At 37.5% G+C, this 17,283-nt stretch overlaps 1 protein-coding gene across 1 annotated transcript in view; it reads left to right on the top strand.

Moving 5' to 3' along the window:
* LOC103957708 (transcription elongation factor SPT4 homolog 2-like) overlaps positions 1–17,283 on the top strand; it is a 57,384-nt gene that overhangs the window by 6,529 nt on the left and 33,572 nt on the right. The window lies entirely within an intron of this gene.

Here is a 17,283-nt window from a genome sequence, read left to right as displayed (position 1 = left end):
TCGTAAACCATTATTATCTAGTTAGGTATTTTAATCGTAAGTTTTGGACTTTGATAAAATGAATTAAAGACTAATTGACAAAAATATGTTTTTAACCTTAATGTACCTACAAAGGATAGGATTATCTGGTACTATAGAAAGAAGTATAGTCTGTAGTAGATAATTGTGTACAATACAATACAATAAAATTATATCAAGAGTACTGCAATCAGTGGCGAAGCCAGCATGTGATCATTGGTTATCCATGGCCCCCTAACAACTTCAAAACCTACTAATTACAACCTTCTCATCCTACTGTGCACATTAAATGCTTGATGAAATACTTTAATTGACAAGCCTTGACAATCCTTAATTAACATTACTCTATTGTTTCCTGTAGCCACTAGACCTATCATTCGTGTCGTGTTTTCTGTGTTCGTGTCGTTTTTGTGTCATACTCAATATCTTAACGGGTCTTGTCGTGTAACACCCATTAAAATAAACAGTAAAATGATCCGACCCGATAATATTAACAGGCTATATGACCTGATCCTTTACCCGTTAAGGAAAATATATTTTAAACCAATAAATAATCAAATGAAAAATATAATACTAAATAAGTATATACATACCATATTGTCACATCCAAAATATAAAAACGTATTTTTCTTTTAAGTATATTTTCGCTTACCTAAATTGATTGCTCTTGCCTTTTTCTTTGCAAGACTCGTATTTGTATTGTCTATACTTTCGCTTCCAAGATCTCATTTTGTTCCCATTATAATCTCCACGGACTCCTGATCACTAAGGTTTATTGAATCTGGATCTCTAGCATCCATTGCTTCTGAAACAAAATGGGTATAAATTAATTAATAGCTTAATTAATTTAGTAAAGTCTTTAATAGATTTTTAATTAATGTAAAAGTGTAAAAAATATAGAAAAAAATATATATAAACGCTCGTACTGACAAGCTTTACAACTTTCATGAAAAGATTAACTTTGAAATTCGCCACTATAATCATATAAATCATAGATCAAAATTTAACCGTTAATTGTTGTTTACATTTACGCTTCATTGTTCTCATCAAATTTTGTTTTTTCATATTTTCTTTTTTGAAAACATGATCTATTAGAGGATGCAGGACGATGAACGGTTTGGATCGTTGATATTATTCAGAGTTTTATGGGTAGTGAAAATATGTCTTGATGTTTATAAAGTTTCTACAAACTATATGACATCGACTCATATTTTAGTTAACCATAAATATCGAAACGTGATATCAAAGATCTGAACAGTTATTCTTCTTACATCCACCAGATGATCATGTTTTCAAAAAAGAAAATTTTAAAAATGAAATTCAGTAAGAAGAATAAAGCGTAAATGACAATTGACTGTTAAATATAAATTTAAGGTTTTATGGATTATAGTGTTGGATTTCGAAGCTGACCCCTTCATGAAAGTTGTAAAGCTTATCATCACTATGAGTGATTTTATATTTTTTTTTTCACATTTTTTACACTTCTAAATAATTATTATTAATTTTATTAATTTTGCCCTGAAATAAAAAAACATTATTCATGAGGGTTTGGAGAATTTTAAAAATCTAAACGATAATGTAAGTGTAACCATTATCTAATCGTGAAGGAATAATGATGAATCACGAGTGTTTATATATTCTTTCAACTTTTTCATACTTGTATGTATGTCTTCTTAGTTCTTACCTATAGAAATACTATACTAGTTTATTTTAAATTTTGGATTACATGTTAAGTAAATTTTATCCTAGTAATGATAATAAGGAACTCCCATAATAAAAATAAATAATGACTAAAACTTTTTTTTTTTAAACTTATATAGAATAATAATCCAAAACTATATATTTAATATAGAATATATTGTATATATTAATATGGCTATTGTATTTTATAATAAATCTTTTGGTAATTAAACTTTAAAATTATCAAAATCATTTTTTTCTTAACGGGTTACTCACGTGTTACCCGCGTGTATACCCGTTATTAACGGGTTCTTAACGGGTCACTCAATAATAACTAGATTAGTTATCGTGTTGATACGAAACTCGTTATTTTTATATCGTTTTCGTGTCGTGTCAGAAACTGTCAGGTCTAGTAGACACATTTGAGAAGTCTCTACATGTTTTAGTTGTTGTTGACATATGACAAGAATTGATATGTTCCTATCTAGTGTTCAACGAAATGGTCCTCATGAAGGACTGAGCCCTTCAAGAATTTCCTTGGCTAACGCCTTGGCAAACTGGACAACCCCTTGTCGAAAGCTGAGTTCGGCTTCAATTTCAATACTCATTAATACGTACTATGAGAGCCTTTGGATAAATCAAGAAGATGAAAGCAGAGATTCGCTCCATTAGCAACGTATCATTGAGCAAGTGCTTTTGGAGACAATCACACATCCCTTGGAAGTATCACATGAGCTATCAACAAACTTCCCAAGATCATGACCCGGGGTTTAATCTGACAAAGCTAGAGAAGATAGTTGGATTCAATAAGTTCGATAATGTTTAAATATAAAATTTAGAAGCACTTATGCATGTATTGATGGATGTGTAAGTTGGATTGGAATTTTCAATTAAGCCGTTTAAATTTTAACTCCAAATTGTTCTGAAAAATTTGGATGCAAATTAGAATGCATTTAGAGATTTTAAAATTCGATCCTATTTTTTACGAAATGTTCTAATTTTTTATAGTTATTTACTCGACTTATGTACTTTTGTATTTTTATCATGTTCATTTTTAGTTAATTTATAGGTTTTATTCATTGTTTTTATATTGATTATACATTTGTATATTAAAAATGGTAAACATATTAGTATACTAAAAATTAATTGGATTTATACACAAGTATATACCAAATGTTACGAAAGAACAGTAAATTACATATTTATCCCTGTGATAGACAGTGAGTGAATAGGACTCATGCTTTGAATGTGTTAGAATGAAGATGTATAATAGTTAACTTTTTATATAAGCATATACAAAGTTCTTAACGCTCCATGTCCTAGTGTAGAGGAGTATGATTTTCTCTTCTTCAAATTCTCCTCCACTCTAGCCTCTTTTTATTTGGACGGTCATCATTAAGTTATGTTAACATCTGGTATTGACATCTTAAACAAAAAATAAAATAAATAAGTAAATAAATAAAAGAAGAAGGAAAGTGAAGGAGTCCATATGCCTTTTGTCTATAACCGTTAATCACGGAATACAGCTCCTTAAGCTATGTGTTTTTTTTTTTGGTATGTTTGACATCTTCTTAAGCTATTAAACTAAACGAAACGGTGAAAAGTAGTTCCACATAATTCTAGTATTCAAGGTATTGAACCGGCATATAATTATGAAAAGGTCAAAAAGGTGTAGTTTAATAGTATTTAAAGGGTGGTGCTAACCACATACTTTATTTTATTAATCCAACAAAATGAGGTGTGAAAACAACACTATTTAATTTAAATTATCTTTCTCTTATTAGATTTCAGAAAATAACAGAAAAGTTGAAAAAGAATTCACGTAGTAGGAATGTGGATGGTTAACCTCATTATTTTCCAAAATATATTCTAAAAGTAAAAAAACAATAAATAATAAATAAAAGACAACCAATTGTAACGCGGCTGCGTGTATAGCAAGAGGCTAATTATTTTATAACATAACGTGTGAAGTTAAGATTTGTTGTGTATCTATTAAGCTTCACGACCTAATAAATTTGGACTTTTGTATTAAGCTTGGCGGCACCACTAATTAAGGAGCAAACAAGTTGTCCATATCCAGTGCATTCCATTGAGTGCCTAACTTATCAATGCATGCATTTTTCTCTTTTCCTTCTGTTGACCCTAAAAACTACCAAATTTACGTGGTGCGCAGGTTGAGTAACTAATAAGTTAACTACGTCCTTCGATTATGTGCAGGGCGTGCCAACTCGACGGCCGAGCTCGACTGAGAAGTAAAATGTGTTGATGTTGCGTTGAATGCGTTGCTGATTTCTTGATCTCGCAACTATGGTCGATGAAGGAACACGTCTCAGTTTTAGGGTTCTAGAGCCTAAAGACAACGCTGCTAGTTCTGTGAAGTTCACAAATCGTCGGCGCCGGGTTCGGTCATGGTGATTATATTCGTGAGAGTATAAGCACGCCGAACTGGCGCCAGACTATAAGGACACAAATAGTCAAAAGAGATATATGTCTTGATGGTAAATGTGGTTTGGCCGTTAGAATGCTGAACTCTAAAGTGTACTTGTGAATATCTAATCATAAAATAACTCGACGTTCAATGTGCCGAGCCTAGTAACCTGTAACAACTCACTTCGCCAAGAAGGCTGATGAAATGACCTCTACCAACAAGGACTCGAAAATCCTTGTCGACCGAGACTTGGATAAATAACTAGTCAGTCTCGAAGCAGTGCTGTTTATCCAAACTGAAAGTGCTACTTGATCGGCTGGTTCTACGGCTCTAGTGTTGTTTATCCAAACTGAAGATGTTGCCGATTACCTTCACAGTGATGTTTATCCAAATTGAAGATGTGTGGCGGAAGAAAGGGGAAGAAGAATAAAATTTCAAAGGTTGTTGAGAAGCTTTGCGCAGGGCAATTTGTGTGTTGATTTGGAGGGGCTTGAATAATGCCTCTTGTACCTATTTATAGTAGCCAACTCCCTTATGGCCGAGCTAGAATAGTACTCGGATTAAAACTCCTCAACCTAATCTGATTAGGTCTCCGCCAATCCTAACTCCAATAGGACTCTGAACCAAGCTTTTAAACAAACCAGATTCATCACTTAATTCTCATCACCCTTAGCCTTACGACTCCTTGTTGCACTAGGTTTCGACTACCTTACTCTTATCTAAACTAATTCCCTTTGCAACAGGATTCGGCCGATCTTAACTGGACGACCCACAAGAAAATTCTAGATAAATGCCATTGGGCCGAGAATAATCCCAGGCTCGGCCCAAAATAATATTTTGGGCCCAAACATTGCCCCCTTACTTTTGAGGTCTTTGGCCTATAACTCCTAGCTGAGTCTCGACCTTGAAGAAGTGAAATAAACCCTATAGCATTTATTAGACATGATTGCACGATTTTTAAAACTGCCAGATTCTTTGCCACATGGCATCTCCTCAATATGATTGTCTTTCAATAATGACGTTTGAGGCATGCGGTCACTGAAGCATCATTTCGCCATAAAAACCTGTCATCACACACAATCGTGCACCCTCAATTGTGAGCTTTTCGGCCTTTTCACCTGGATTTTCAAATATCTTTTATGATTACCAAATTATTTGGTCGGATTTGCCCCTCATTCCTTTAAACTCGAACTAATGATCTTCTTCTAAAACACCTATAAATACTCCACTATTCTCCATTTAGATTTTTGTGCTTCCAAACCTCTAGAAACTCTTGCCATTTGTTCTCAACCCAGAAAAGAAAACAAACTTCAAAACCCAGAAACCTTCAAACCTTCATTAATGGTTGCCAACACTTTCATCACCAAGTTTGTTGAGGAGTGTGACAAGTACCGAGACATCATCGATCGGAACATCATCAAATCCCTTCGATCCGAAGGTGATTCGAGTACTTCCCACCAAACTCTGGGACCACTCTTCAAGGATGACGTCCCAAAAAGCATTACCACGATGTTAAAGGCCCACTGCCTTGAACCTTTTTTTCAAGGGTACGATTAGTCGAAATGGGAATCGGCCAAACCCCAAGGAGCTTGGCCCTCGACCCCCTCAGCCTGGGCTGCTTGGGTCACTCGGATAGAGCCATACTTCGGGGACAAATGGAAGATTCTCGGCATTTTCAATGCCATTAAGCTTTGGACCGTTGAGATCATCATAGATTAAGAACTTTTAATGGCCGCCCTGAGCTTCTGATGTTCAGCCACCAATACCATAATCTTTTCTTTCAGCACTATTGGTCCGACCATACTGGATGTCACAGCCATACTTGGCACTTCCCCATTCGATCTTCCAATTGATACCACTATGTCTCGGTATCAATTCGACCTGGACTTGAAGGTAGTCTTTAACAAACGTTTCGTCAAAGCTTTGAAAAAGGACGACCAGAAACCATCAAAAGAAGAGGTGCACAAGCTGCACAAAAATTTCTTCAATTACAGCATTCACCCACTTCGCCGGCTCAAAAGAGGAAGCTCTTAGGGATGGAGAACATAGGGCCTTGTTTTTCTACTAGGCAAAACAAATTTATCTTTTGTACCAAATCGAACAAGTGATTGGCCTAGAACATGCCAGTGGCCGAAGCCCTGGCCAATGGTCATGTCCTGGCCCTCAGCCCTGCCATCCTTGCCAATCTTACTTGATGTTTGGCCAAATCTTCTACGGGGAATATAGATCCGCACCAAAATGGCCCATTCTGGGTCTTTCAACTCTGGCTGTAAGCCTACTTTTGTACCCTGAGGTCTGAGATCCCTAGCTTCAACTCTTCTGAAGCGATGAGCATTCAATTAGCCTCATAACCCTTCTTGCTCACTTAGCCGAAGATATATTTAAATATTTCTCCGGATTTGAAGATTTGTCTGAGGAGGATTTTTTGGTATGCCGCTGTCAGAAATATCAGTCCTCCATCAGGCTCCTTACCTCAACAAAGGGAGAAGCAGAGAAGGCCGACATTTGACAATCCTGAGGGTCATTCGTCCTGGCTTGCGACCTTCTCTTCGGTTGAGACGCTCGACGGGCTAGCTGTGAGGTATGCCATTCTCACTTTATGGCCCGTCAACTGGGCTACCTCCAGGACTGCTCCTTACTGCTCCTCACTTTTAGCTCACTCTTGAGCCGAGAACACCTCTCCAGCTATTCGGAGAGGGAATGCTAGGAGGCTAAGAATGAATTCTAAAAGGGTTGTGCCAAATTCCGCCTTTGGCCGTATACCCCAGAGCCGACAGTACCATCACCTTTGCCAACTGCTAGGATGCATACGTCAAGGATTTCTTCGATACTTCGGCTGAGGTTGTTTCGAAAAAGCTCTTCGCGATTGACCGAGGAAGACTTCGCCTCAAAATCCAAAGAAATGGTTCCAGGTATGCATCTTTGACTTACTCTGTCTGTCTAATTCAAACTTTGAATACACTCAAACTTAGTTTTTCAAGGTGCCCATTCAATAAAAAGAGCCGAAGTAGTTGCGATGGTCACGGCCAAAAAGAAGCTCGCTCCTCATTCCAAGAAGGTTGGGACCATCGCTTCTCCAGTCAAACCGTAGCAGCCCCTGCTGCACCGACCGCGTTGAGCAAGTGACCTCGCCCAGAGGCCGAGATGACTAGTAACATTGCCCTGCCCTAAAAACGCCTTAAGAAAAAGGCAAAGAAGGGAGAGCGAGAAATACATGTTATTTCAAGTCAAACTATGAGAGCAATTACTCCTAGTACGCATCTCTCTTCTCCCATTGACTAGGTCTCAGCAAAGTTGCCACCAAATGCCTTAGCCCTAACTGTGGGTCAGGCGATGATTGTTCGACCTACAATGCAGGCCGCTGTTATGGTCGAACCGGTCGCCGTACCCGTGGTCAAGGAACTCGCACTTTCAACGCTGATCATTGCTTCTGTTAATGTTGACCCAGCATTTATTATAGTGGAGGCAACGACCACCACGACCGAGAGAGATCCTCCAAATCTAAATGGGACTCCAATGGTTATCTTGGAAAAAGAGGTATCACAATCTCTTATTATGTTCTTCCATTTTAACTATATCTCCCAACTAGCAACTAATCCCCTTCTATGTCTAGGAGAACGAAAATGAAAAACCCTCTCTGGTGAGGCGCATTCAACCGGCTGAACTACCAACCACTAATCTTTAACCAGTGGTCAAGGCGACTGGCCAAGCTGATGTTCCTGCAGCCAAAGCAAGTGTGGGACATGAAGCGGCGCCTCCTGTCAAGCCAAAAGCAATGGCAAAGACGCCGGTTCATCCCCAAAACTGGAATCTCGGCATTCCTCCTCAAGAGGTTACTTCGACCCTTGTAAGAACCCTCATCATTTTTTTTAATTAACTTTCCGTCTTAGAATTCTAAACCAAAAAGATATTAAATGTTAGGTGCCCAATCGTTCATTTCACCTAAAAATCTACACGTTGAAAGACATTATTTATATTTCCTGGCCATCCTGGTGGCCATCAAACATATATAACCTTCATCAGCCGTATGAATTAAAAGACTGCCTTAAACACTGAGCTCGGCCATTAAGCTCTCTAGGTTCGAGCAACGAACCAGCAGACATGGTCGAAGTCTATTCTTGGCAGGTCGAACACAATGTCCTTAGCTGCTGCTCTTTTAACTTAATTTTTTTCTAACAACTTTCTTTTTGTGCAGCCTTCATGTAAGGTCGAGCTTGAAGCCCTTATCTCCAGTTCTTCTAGGGTGGCCAGGCCTTCAACAACTGTGGCCTAGCCTTCTGCAGCTGTAGTCGAATCCAGCGCCTTCACCAAGCTACAAGAAGTTCTGTCTTTCTCAGCCTCGCAAATCCTACAATGTAAAGGTCTCAACTTTTTGGGAAAGTGCCTGAACGACCTTACGTCTGGCGGCCTGCTAAGTAACGAGTCTGTTGTTTATTTGTCATCTATCCTAGAGAGAACTTGACAATACTTTACTATTTTCGAGAAGGCTCTTCGGGCAAAGGACGATCTCAAGGTTACAATGGTCACTCACGAAGCTTTCCGCCGAGAGCTCGAGGTAATAAAGGCAAAAAAGGAAAGACTGGCCGACCTTGACCGTCAGATTACCAAACTTAAACATTAAAGGTCGGCCGTTGCTTCTGAGCTTGAAAAGGATTTCGAGTCAAACAAACCTCGACTAGCAAAGTACGTAGTTAGCGCGAAGCAGATTTAGCAACTAAAGCTTAACAAGAAAACACGGCAAGCTAAGGTTATGATAAGCGAAGTAAGGTGGCTAGAATTGAAAGTCGCTCTTGAAGCTTTCCTTCCTTCCAACCCTTAAGACTTTGTCTTTAGTTGTACGCTGGTTGATTTTGTAATTTTGCTTGTACGCCCTTTGAAAATCAATAAACATTCTTTATTCCTGCATTTCCCAAATGATTGGATAATATTTCTTTAAGAATTTTCCATTGATTGGTAATTTATTAACTAAACCAGTTCGATCCCTGAGGTGGTACGCCCCCTTACCGAGGATTTTATGGACAACGAATGATCCTTCCCAACTCGATGACCATTTCCCAAATCTAGGGTCTTTAATCCCTACTGGTAACACGATTTGCCATACTAGTTCTCCTTCGCTGAAGATCTTTTGTCTAACTCATTGATTATAAGCTCATTCGGCATTGTTCTTTTAAGCCACTAGTAAGTTATAGGCATCAAGCCGAGCTTCCTCCAAGTTCTCCAACTTTTGCTTCATAGCTTGACTGCACTCGGCACTGAACAAACTACTTTGTTCGATCACTCGTAACGAGTTTATGCTTAGCTCGACCGGTAGCATCGCGTCGTGTTCATAAGTCAACGCATATAGGGTCATCCCTGTTGCTGATCAGAGTGAAATTCAATATGCCCATAATGCTTCGTTTAACTTCAAATGCCATATACCAGGCTTTTCCTTTATCATTTTCTCAAGGATGCCGATTAGAACTTTATTACTTGTTTCGGCCTACACGTTTGCCTATGGGTAATACGGCGTAGACTAATCGAGCCAAATTTTTAAACTTGCCGAGTATTCTTTGAACCTATCGAATGTAAAAATTGTGTCATTGTCCGTTATGATTGTTTCTACTATGTCGAATCTGGTCATAATGTTTTCTTCCACAAAATTACGAGCTTTGTTAGATGTTAATTCAGTGCATAATTTTGCCTCGACCTAATTAGTGAAGTAATCAGTCGCCACGAGTATCTATGCATGCTTTGCTGATCCGAAAGATGGTGTAATCTTGCTGATTACATCCATATCCCATCCTCTGAACGGCCATGGTTTGGTGACCGAGTGAAGTAATTAGGCTAGGACCCTCTGTATAGGCCCATGGATTCAATGCAATATTTCAACATACTCGACCAGAAATATCCATGTTGGCGAAGCAACCAACACGTTTTGCGTTTGAATTGATGTGTCCCGCATATTCCTTCATGTATCTTTGTAATCGTTTGGGCGGCCTCTTCTGAGCTGAGACATAACAACAATAGATTGTTTTCACCATTTCGATAGAGCTCATTCTGGTACATTGCGTAGTTTGTGGCATGTACCTTTGGCTTACGGTCATGGTTGTTTCTGAGATAATCGAGATATTGCATAATTGACCTTCTCAAGTTGTCAGGTAATGTCTCAACCTCACAAACATCTACAAGATCCTCTCATTCCAACAACGAAGGTAAGGACATAACTCGTGTACGAATTATATGGTCATGCTGAAAAACTTGCTAATTAACCAAGGCCAAGTGTGAACGTTGCATTACTGGTATAACCCTGCCTAGCTCACCCCTAAGAGTAGTGCTTCGGAAGCTATTTGAGCTAATTCGTATGCGTCAATATTTCAAACTCGTGTGATGTGTTTGAATGTAATGCCTTCAAACGATTCGACTAAATAGCTGACAGTCATGTGATAGGGTGATAGAGTACAAGTTATGCAACGAAAAGTTCCATTGAGTTGGTTAATCACAAGTTCTAAATCGCCAAGAACAAGCACGCGGGCTACCCGTAAAACCGTATGGAGAAGGATGTTGAGCTAAGAAATCAGCCAGCTCCTATCCTTTTATAGCTTTCTGGGGCATATATTGCAAACTAAAATTTGACAACACTGTTGTCCATTTTCTAATTTGGCCTTTCACTATCGGCCAAGTAAGCATATAGCGAATAACGTCTGTTTGGGCGATGACTTGCATAACAGAAGGGAGCATGTAATGTCGTAGCTTGGTCATAGCAAAAAACAAAGCCAAACAAAGTTTATCAACGGGTGAATAATTTATCTCGGTCGAGTTAAGATTCCAGCTGAGATAAAAAATGGTCTATTCCTACCACGTGTCATTGTCTTGTACAAGAACACAGCCATCGTATTCCTCGATGGCCGAGATATACAACTTGAGGGGTTTACCATGCTGAGGTGGCACAAGGACTGGTAGGGTAGTAAGGGAGACCTTAATTTGTGCAATAGCATCTTGGTGCTTCTCACGCCACTCGAATATGTTAGAATCCTTAAGTTTCAATAACGTGGAGAACGATTTCATCTTCCCTGCCGAATTAGAAATGAAACAGCGGAGGAAATTAATTTTACCGATTAGTGATTGTAATTGCTTCTTGGTTGTCAGGGGTAGGGCATCAATGATCGCTCAAGCTTTATTTTCATCCACCTCGATATCACGAAGATGTACAAGGAAACCTAAGAAGTTACTGGCCGATACACCAAAGGTGCATTTGGCAGAGTTCATTTTAAGGTTATGTTGACGTATACAAAGGAAAGCTTTCCAAAGATCATCTAAATATGTTCGACGATGCTTCGATTTGACTACAACATCATCAATATAGACCTCGACAATGGTGCCAATTAAATCATGAAAAATAGTATTCATAGCGTGTTGGTATGTGGTACTGACGTTTTTGAGGTCGAATGGCATGACGACCCATTCGTAAGTCCCAAGTGCCCCCGTGTGAAAACCAGTTTTGTGGACGTCGACCTCAACGATGAAAATCTGGTTATAATCGGCATGGCCATCCATGAAGGATAACATATCATGGTTTACTGCTACATCGATTAACAAGTCTAAAATTGGCATTGTATATTGATAGGAGTATATTTATACGACTTTATTAGCTTGTTTCTTTGCATTTAGTAAGTTAGTTTCTATTTATTATAGTGTTTTAAGCTATTTTTGTGTGTTTGTAGGTTTAAATGACAAAGTTGTCAAGAAAGTGCAATTTGGAGCATTTAGAGCAGTTTTGGGCTTGGAATGGATTGCACATGCATGGAGCAAGGTGGATGGACGAATTTGAAGATCAAGAGAGGCTAGGAATGTGATTAACATATGGAAGAATTAAATTGAAGACTTGGAAGATAAGGAATCAGCTACAAAGAAGGAATATTATCCAAATTTCCTTATCTTATCCAAACCTTATCCAACTTTATCTTATCTTATCCTATCCTAATCTTTTCCTACCTTAATTCCAACTTCAAAGAGGACTCCTTTTCACATTAAATCACCTAAATATCAAGTTCTAGAAGCCCTATTTTTGTGCATTAAGTTTATGCCACATGTAACCCTTCTAGAAGTTCTAGAATCTGCCATAAGGACCATTCCTTGTCCTTCTTGGAATCTGATTAAAAGTGTCCTTGTTCTTTGGTGATTTAGAGTCCTAATTCCTCTCCTTTTCAGCCCAATTTTGTGCCTCCCCCTTCACCCTATAAATACATGATGCCACAACACTCAAAAACCACCACCCTCTACCACAAATTCACACCACACCATCCACCACACCTCAAGAGCCTAAATTCACACAAATCCCCATTGTTGGTAGCAAGGAAGGAAGGAGGAGCCACTTGGAGTGTTTCTAGGTGTATTCTATCTTTGTTTTTAATGTTTAAGTTTAATTATCTTTGTTTCGCGAACATGTGGAACTAATTTCTTTTTAGTTGGAGGTGAATTCGAAGCCATGATTATATGTTTTATATGAATTGATTACGTCAAGTTATTGTTTCTTAAGGTATGAATGTGATTTGCTTATCTAAGTTATTAAAACTTGTTTATGTATATGGGTTGGGGGTCGACACTTAATTTGCATGCATGAATTTAATGCTAGAGTATAAGGAGGTCTCACGTAATAGTTATTCACTTATATTCACAAGTAGTGGAGGTTGCTAGTCACAATCGTGTTAAGTAAATCCTTGGTATGAGTATCATGCGTTTCATAGTGATGAATGCCTTGTCAATGCTTATGATTTTCATAGAACTTAATGATTTTTGACATGTATCTCTATCATGCGTTTCATGTAGGGAACTTGAGAAAGATAATTTGGTTTAGATGCGTATTCCATCTAATTCAATGAAATAAGGAAAATCTGATGGTTAATTGTGTGATGCAACTAACTTGGGGTGTTGTCATTCATAGTCTAAAGGAAAAATAACTGGAAATTGGTTCATATGCATATATCATGTGTGGAGATGGACCCTCTAACTAAGCATTCACCCATATTTTTCCCCAATTTCGTCCAAGTTGTTTAAGAGTCTATGATCTGCTTGTCTTTACTTTAATTTCGTCCAAAATCCAATCCCCCTTTACTTGGTTGTGTCTTTTAGTTAGAATCTGTCCAAATTGTGTTTTTAAGTGTTTTGAGTCAAGTTAAAAGTAATTTTCATCCAAATCACCTTTAGAGTCTAGTTTGAGTCTTTTTTATTGTTTTGTGCTGTTTTGAGTCTTTTGAGTTTGTTTTGAGTCTTATAGGTCTAGTTAAGTGTTTTTAAGTGTAGTTTTGGGTTTTTAAGTCAATTTAGAGTAGATTAGCATCCCTTCTAATCCCCAGCTTAAAACGATCCCTCCTTTCATATACTACAATCATAGGGTTTTAATTTGAGTGTGTCAAGTTAATTTTCACATCAAATTTTGGCGCCGTTGTAGGGGATTAGTAAAATTGCTAATCCCTCAGTTTGTTTGTTTATTTTTCTTTTGATATTTGATTTAGTTTTATTTCTTTGATTTCAGGTACTAGAGAAGCAAAACATGGCAATTGCTAATCTTTAAGCTCAAATAGCGAATCTTACTTGTCAGTTATCATAGTATGCTGAAGGGTCCACAATGCAAAGTGTCCTTACATTTGGTGCTTCTTATAGGCAAGAATATCAAGCAAATCAATGTGCACAAAGAGATTAGAGTGATCATTCAAACTCTATGTGTTGGGAATTTCAACAAGTTGAACACCAAGCATATTGGCAGCCATATGAGGAGTTCTATTCAACACCTATGCAGCCACCACAATCTCATATACAATATGCCCAAACAAACTCAAGTTCGTCAATAGATTATAATCAAATTCTTAATGAATTAATTTCTTTGGTGTAGGGCTCACAAAATCAAGTTAAGGAGGCTCAACAAGGAGAATATTGGCAGCCATATGAGGAACACCTATGTAGCCACCACAACCTGCCCAAACAAATTCAGGTACGTCTTTTTATAATGGTACGCTTATTAAGTTACTCACCAATTTGTCTCAGGGGCAAGAAAATCAAGACAAAGCAATGCAAAATCAAGACAAAAGGTTGGACCACTTGGAAAAGCAAATTGGGCAGATAGCGGAGTTTGTAGGAAAATTTCGAGACCAAGGCAAACTCCCTAGTTCAACCATTGCAAATCTGAAGGGAGGATTTGAAACTGCCAAGGAAATCATCTTGAGAAGTAGCAAGGAGGTTGGAACAAACCCTAAACCATCAAAATCAAATTATAAGGAAGATGAAAGATTGCAATTTGAGGAAGAGCAACACACCCAACCCACGGCAAGGGTGGAAACACCTTTGCCGCAAGCACCTATCGCTCCTATGCCATCCAATTCAGGTAAGGTTGTTCCAAATTTAATTATTTCTAACCCCGTTCCACCAAATGTCCCTATTCCTTGCAGGATCATGCAATCCAAAGAGGGTGAGAAAGGCATCTTCGAATCTTTTCCAAAGAATCAAGAGCAAGAAGTGGCTGGGGAATGTCTAGAATTCATTAAAGAGGATATACTTGAGACAACAATTCCCAAAGAAGTTGGATTTTATGACACAGGACAAGTCATAACTCTCAAAACACCAAATCTAGTTGAATTTTCTAGTCCTACAACTTTCGAAGGGGTGTTTATTCTTGAGATCATGTCGGAGCACACAAGTAAGCCACCTCCCCGAATTTCAATTTTGTTTTATACTAATATGTTGTTAATGATTCAGGCACCCATTCTAGAATTTAAACCATTACTGGATTATCTCAAGTATCACCTCCCATTCAAAGATCAATTCCATGTCGTGGGCCCAAATGAAGCTTAAGAGGAAGGATCGTTCGGCTAGAAGACATTAAAGCAAGCGCTTCTTGGGAGGCAACCCATGTGTTCAAATAAAGAAGACCTAGGAATCTCCGGCTCCACAACCAGATTTGCGTTCCTAAACCCTACTCTTTATTGCTTTTACTTTGCCATGATTGTCATGTTTGTTAGTTGTGTTATTTGTTTGTTTGTTTGTGAGTCTATGCTTAAAACATTGAAGACAATGTTTGGTTTAAGTGTGGGGGGTAAACAAGCTGTTTTTGCATGATTTTCGTGGGATTTTATTACCTATCACTTCTAAAGTTGTTATTCATTGTTTTTAAGTGTTTTTAGTGTGTTTGAAGTATTTTTATGTGTCTTAAACAGAAAATCCGAAAATTTGAAAAAAAAAATCGAAAAACAGTGTTTTAAAAACCCAAAAAGAGTTGTTTTTAGAGTCGTTTTTGTTTTTATGTTTGTTTGTGTCTTAGGATACCTTCCAACACAATGATTAGGATTTGGTGTTTAAATTGCATGACTATTAAAGAAAGTTACAAACATGGATGGAAGTTTGATACGCTCTTTGGTTTATGCTTAGTTGTAGTTGACATTTACGAATTCAGATGTAATCACAAAGGAAAAAATCAGTTTTTGTAACATGCTTGAAGGAAGAAACTCAAACTAACGCTACAACCTTGAGAGACTTGAGCCTAAACTTTATTTGGAGAGTTATTAATCTTGATGTTCTTGTTTTCTGAATTCGTTGCATGATCTCATCATTCTTTGCTTGGTTGCTACTTAGAATGCGTTTCATCACTATAGTTCCAAATACCAGAACTCATGCCCATTTCATTCAAAGCATAAAATTGAGTGCATAACATAAAACAAGATGAAGTTGTTTAGTTAAAACTGGAGCCAAAAAGCCTTACCCTTTGCATATGTATTGTATGTTAACCCCTTTGAGCCTTTGTTAGCCTATTGTCTTTGTTAGCCCACATTACCCTTACCTAGCCTAGAATAGGACTATCCATACCCTTGTTCTTAAAGTATAGTAAATCATGACTTAAAGGGAATTCCTTTTGTTCTACAATTTGTAGAAAAACAAGTGTGGGGAAGGTGTTTTTCATGGAAATCTAGGAGGATGCATGTTTTATGTGCCAAAGAAAAAGAAAAGGGAACGCAAAAAAAAAAAAAAAAAAAAAAAAAAAAACGTGAAAAAAGAAGAGAAAAGAAAGAAAAAGGAGTTAAAAATAAGTGAGAACGAACTCACAAATGTTGATTGTTGAAGAAAGGGTCCAAAAGTTTGAATTTGACCTTAAGTTTTGTGTGAAGTTTCCCTTTGTGTTCAAAGTTGATTTCTGCATTCAAAAGTGAAATCTAAGTGTTTATTTCATTACTTTGCTTACTATTGCTTTAAGAACTTTTGTTTATCCTTACCTTTCTTTGTTAGCCAAAACCTTAGCCCCGTTACAACCCTTAGACTTCGATCTTGATTGTTATGTGTTTCAATATGTGGAGTTTAAAATTGGATTGAGCATATGGTATCCCTGGTTCTCGCGTCTAAGTAGTGGCATTCCATTCATGAGATCATATACATATACGTGTTAATAATTCCAAAAATTGCCTTCTTTGATTATAACTTATGTGAGTATTAGTCTACATATTTACATCAATCTTCTCACATATATCTAGTGTAGGGAGTGTAGTCAGAAAATCTGTGTGAAAATAGAGTGTATCCAGTGAGGAATTGAGGGATTCTCTAAGGCATGTTACTACATTCAAAATCAAGTTTTAAATTGATTAAATGCGAGCTAGTAAGGGTTGACTAAGGTTAAGTGTATGATCAAGAGTAAGGATAGCTAAAATCTATGTGAGTGGTGATCTTTAATATGTCATGTTGCATTGGAAATCCCTGAGGCAATTGTTATTTTGTTTTGCTCAGGGAATAGCAAAGGCTAAGTGTGGAGGAATTTGATAGGAGCATATTTATGCGACTTTGTTAGCTTGTTTCTTTGCATTTAGTAAGTTAGTTTCTATTTATTATAGTGTTTTAAGCTATTTTCGTGTGTTTGTAGATTTAAATGACAAAGTTGGCAAGAAAGTGCAATTTGGAGCATTTTAGAGCAATTTTGGGCTTGGAATGGATTGCACATGCATGGAGCAAGGTGGACGGACGAATTTGAAGATCAAGAGAGGCTAGAAATGTGATTAACATATGGAAGAATTAAATTGAAGGCTTGGAAGATAAGAATCAACTACAAAGAAGGAATATTATCCAAATTTCCTTATCTTATCCAAACCTTATCCAACATTATCTTATCTTATCCTATCCTAATCTTTTCCTACCTTAATTCCAAC

This window comes from the organism of the source record quoted next, unplaced genomic scaffold (genome assembly GCF_019419815.1).
Source record: "Pyrus x bretschneideri cultivar Hongxiangsu unplaced genomic scaffold, Pyrus_bretschneideri_v1 Contig14, whole genome shotgun sequence".
Classification (NCBI taxonomy): Eukaryota; Viridiplantae; Streptophyta; class Magnoliopsida; order Rosales; family Rosaceae; genus Pyrus; species Pyrus x bretschneideri.
This window is presented reverse-complemented; position numbering and strand designations above follow the sequence as displayed.